This window comes from Cherax quadricarinatus, chromosome 15 (assembly GCF_038502225.1).
Source record: "Cherax quadricarinatus isolate ZL_2023a chromosome 15, ASM3850222v1, whole genome shotgun sequence".
Classification (NCBI taxonomy): domain Eukaryota; kingdom Metazoa; phylum Arthropoda; class Malacostraca; order Decapoda; family Parastacidae; genus Cherax; species Cherax quadricarinatus.
In genome coordinates, this window is record NC_091306.1 from 9910816 (window position 1) to 9915815 (window position 5000).

Sequence of the window (5000 nt, forward strand, 5' to 3'; positions counted from 1 at the left end):
ACAAACACATACAAACACACACACACACACACACACACACACACACACACACACACACACACACACACACACACACACACACACACACACACTTCCCCAGCGCTGAGTTAAACAAGCACACACTATATATTGTGAAGAGTATATCTCTTGGCGTGTATATACAGCAGCAGTGTATGCGCACTTGGAGCGCTGTATATCTCAGTATTTATACACTTTTAGAGTTTACTTTAATCCCTATGTTGGGATTAAGGTAAACCCAGGCAACATCCGCCAAGTGTGGGCCTGTGGGCCGCCAGCAGCAACAGCCTGCTTGACCAGGCAAGCACCAGACAAGCCTGGTCCAAGGCTGGGCTGAGAGACTAGGAAAACTCTCGAAACTGGTCACAGGTATATATTAATCCCTCCCTTATCTGCACACGGGTTGAGGCAGACTGATCCCTTCCTTTCCTGGAGCCATTCTTAACACTAGTTTCAGAAAACAAGTGAGCGAGGCATTCCTGGTACCTGCAAGACATTCATGGCACCTGCGCGGCATTTCTGGTACCTACGAGACATTCCTAGTAAAAGGCATTCCTGGTACCTGCAAGACATTCATGGCACCTGCGCTACATTCCCGTGGACATTCACAGTCTCTCATAGCTTCCTGGAATCTGGTAATGTTGACTCTCACTGTGTTCCACCTCTATAACATTACTTCCTTCTCCGCATAACCTTCTCTCCCTACACATTTCTTTCCTTTTCCGCCCTTTTCTTCCACTCCCTTCTCCTGACTTTCTCACCCTTACATCCCTCTTTACAGAATAATTAACAACTTTCCCTCCACTCTGCTCTCCCAACTGCATGCCTCCTACTTTCTAATCTTTGTGCTTTCTTATTCCCTCTCTACCCATTCCTCTCCCTCTCTGTCCTTCATCTTCATCACATTTTAACCTAGCAACTCTCTCTTTTTCCTTCACTCTCCCTCACACTTCTGCTTCTTATGTGATGTGACTATCACTAAAATTACCTGTTAACCTTCACAGAGAGAGAGAGAGAGAGAGAGAGAGAGGGGGGGGGCGGGGCGTATCCACAAAATCACTGAATGTTTACACAATACAAGTTCACTATATCTATCAGGAACGTAAGGTTGGTTCTCTCAGACCTGGACTACTTAGTCTGGTGAGAATGGTAAAAATTTAGGTTGAAATAAGGACCTTTTATATCTAAGTGTGTTGTATCATTTTCGGTCAAGTAAATTGACGGTGATTGTAAGAGAACTTAACAGATAATCCTTGTTAATAACGGTGATAACATCTGCAATTTCTTTCTGTCAATGTAATGCAGAAATTATTCTGTATACGAAGCAGTTTGATAAATAACTCATTTGTTTTTCTATTTTTTTAGGATGTGTGATGTGTGAATGTGAGGTGAACTAAACATTACTATCAACACTACGTATGAACAGAGTGAAGAATAACTATCAGAGGATGGTGCTGGTGTTAGCTTACATAGTCTTATCTGGTGCAAACTGTGTTGCTTGCCTCGAACATTTCCGGAATCAGGATCCAGTAATAGTTGACAGAAAGGACGTTGATACGCTTTTTGAATACAGTTGAAGTCATGGAGACTGTGAACTGACACGGTTACCTTCCAGATATGGTTCAAACCTCACCAGTGAGCAAGGCTCTCGTAAAGAGTGACCAAGGTCTTCCAATGATGACACATTTAGCTGAAGAGAAAATTGCATATTTTGTGATGCTGTGACAATTCTCGATCCCAGGAATCCAAACAAAGATCCTGGAACACCTGTGCGAACAATTTCCATCAGAAATACCATTATGAAGCAATGTTACAATCGGGCTGACTCGTCGGCAAATGAGGTTCAAACTCGACTTGAGGAATGTATTGTATCGGTTTTGTGGCAGCAGAAGGTAGGTAACATCTTTGTTGCCATCAGGTATTCATATGTACCTGTAACCTTACTAACCTCAAAACTTGTTGGTCGACCAGTGCATGATGAAGTGAATAATTATTTTGAAGCATTATGTAAATGGCTTGAGAATGAATATGAAAACCAGTTATACACTTTTGACCAACTTCACGCACACAGGGTTGAAATAGCAGGAGATGAAGTTTACAACATAAAGATTTTAAAGTGGAAGCTGCAGAAGAACTACGGTGATCACGACTATTTTGCTGAAATCGCTGGAAAGAAGAATGTGGCCTATTTCAGAAATATAGCAGATTTCAATATCAGTGGCAAGTGGTATTCAAAAAAAAGAGGAAAATTCAAAATTCAAAATTTGATGTCATCAGTCGATGACATCAAAGGTCTACAACGAGAGAGACTATTTCACTCCACTTCGTAAGTTTACAAAAGCAGTGATACCAACACATGATATACAGCAGGTCAGTGTAGATCAAGGTATTTTACAGCTGTGGAACCGAGGACTGTAATGGCTCCGATTCTCCTTGGATTAAAGACAAAGGTTTATCATGTTTTTTTGTAACACGATGGTTCATACATGAACATTTTCAGCTTGTTTTCTTTTTCAGTTTCATATGATGAGGTTTGTTGATTCAAGTATTCAGTTATTCTAGAGGAGAGTTTGGAAAATTTAACATCTCCATCAAACTCAACGGTCACACAGTGGTCAGCTGCTAGCGTTGATCACAATATACAATCACTGGAAAATGAACATTTCCAGTTACACTCGACTGGTCAGCGCATAAAACTCAGAGCGACAATGAAAGTTGATGAGGTGGTTGCGGATAAAGGAATACCAGTTACCCCATACACTGGGCCTTTAACATCAGCTCTTCCAGGAACGATATACGAGACAATACTAACCTTACAGTGCCGGTACACAACACAGCCATCTGTGTTCTGCTCAAAATGTCCTTCGAGAGTGAGCAATGTTTCTCAGCAGATGATACAGCAAGCTGGTCAGGCCTCAAGTAACGTGTGTTCACAGCAAATAATGGAAAAGCTGTCATGAAGTTAAATGTACTATTCTCTTAATACTCCAGTATTACCCACAGTCAACATCACACGACTATGAAGGTACACAAGACAGTCTGGTGTTTTCTAAGCATTAATACAGAAGTCTTCTCTTTCACTAAGCGCAGGCTTATGGCCGGCGCTTAGTGAAAATTTTAATATGCTCCGGCAGGGGCATGGGTAGTGGCAGGGGCATGGGTAGTAGCAGGAAGGATATAGGAAAGTACTGGTTTGGTAATAGAGTTGTGGATGAGTGGAACAAACTCCCAAGTACCGTTATAGAGGCCAGAACGTTGTGTAGCTTTAAAAATAGGTTGGATAAATACATGAGTGGATGTGGGTGGGTGTGAGTTAGACCTGATAGCTTGTGCTACCAGGTCGGTTGCCGTGTTCCTCCCTTAAGTCAATGTGACCTGACCTGACTAGGTTGGGTGCATTGGCTTAAGCCGGTAGGAGACTTGGACCTGCCTCGCATGGGCCAGAAAGCCTTCTGCAGTGTTCCTTCGTTCTTACGTTCTTATGTTCTTATGAGTGGATGTGGGTGGGTGTGAGTTGGACCTGATAGCTTGAGCTACCAGGTCGGTTGCCGTGTTCCTCCCTTAAGTCAATGTGACCTGACCTGACTAGGTTGGGTGCATTGGCTTAAGCCGGTAGGAGACTTGGACCTGCCTCGCATGGGCCAGTAGACCTTCTGCAGTGTTCCTTCGTTCTTATGTTCTTATGTTCTTAGGGGTAGGGGTAGTTGCAGGGGTAGGGGTAGGGGGGATAAGTGAAAATAAATGAGCGATCACCGTAGACTTAAAGCAACTCGACTCACTCGCATTATCACACACTCGTTCAAACATATCAGAATTTAACACAATTTAATCTCTCTCTCTCTCTCTCTCTCTCTCTCTCTCTCTCTCTCTCTCTCTCTCTCTCTCTCTCTCTCTCTCTCTCTCTCTCTCTCTCTCTCTCGCCAGGTCACTTTCTCTCCAGCTCTCAGCCAGATCTTGAATAACAACAAATACCACAATGTTTGAACATTACTGCATCAGCGAAAGAATTCCTAAGGGCAAATGTTACAACCTTTGATATACCTTTGAAAAGTTTCGCGAGTTTAGCTACTCTCTGAGCCCGGCCATGAGCCAGGCTCGTCTGGTGCTTGCCTGGTCAACCAGGCTGTTGCTGCTGGAGGCCCGCTGCCCCACATACCCATCACAGCCTGGTTGATCTGGCACCTGGTGAAGATACTTGTCCAATTTCCTCTTGAAGGCTTCTACACTTGTTTCAGGAGTGTTTCTGATATCTTCTGGTAAGATGTTGAATAGTCTGGGACCCCGGATGTTGATACAGTGTTCCCTTATTGTCCCCACCGCACCCCTGCTCCTCACTGGGTTTATTTTACACTTCCTCCCATATCTCTCACTGGGTTTATTTTACACTTCCTCCCATATCTCTCACTGGGTTTATTTTACACTTCCTCCCATATCTCTCACTGGGTTTATTTTACACTTCCTCCCATATCTCTCACTCCAGTATGTTGTTATGACAGTGTGCAGATTTGGGACCAAGCCCTCGAGTACTTTCCAATTATATGTCATCATGTATCTCTCTCCTCCGTTCTAATGAGTACATGTTCAAGACTTGCAGGCGTTCCCAGTAATTTAGGCGCTTTACTGGCTCAATGTGAGCCGTAAACGTTCTATGTATTTGTTCCAACTGATATTTCTCCTGCTTTGAACGGGGCCGTCAGCACTGAACAATATTCTAAATGAGGGAGCACTAGCGATTTGAAGAGTGTCACCATCGGTATTATTTCCCTTGTTTTGAAAGTTCTCAATACCCACCCCGTCATCTTCCTGGCTGTCGTGATCTTTGTCTTGTTATGGTCTTTAAAGGAAAGGTCAGCTGATTGGTGAATATTCCAAGACTGCAGATCGAAGACTTGGTAATGTTAAAGAGGGAAGGTGGTACCCTGCATCAGCGTCGTCATCACTCAACTCAGTCATCATCAGTGTCAAGCAAAAACAGCGACTCA

At 43.5% G+C, this 5000-nt stretch overlaps 1 protein-coding gene across 5 annotated transcripts in view; it reads right to left on the minus strand.

Annotated features, from left to right (window-relative positions):
- Nucleotides 1–5000, minus strand: part of Galphao (G protein alpha o subunit) — a 705635-nt gene that overhangs the window by 127231 nt on the left and 573404 nt on the right. The window lies entirely within an intron of this gene.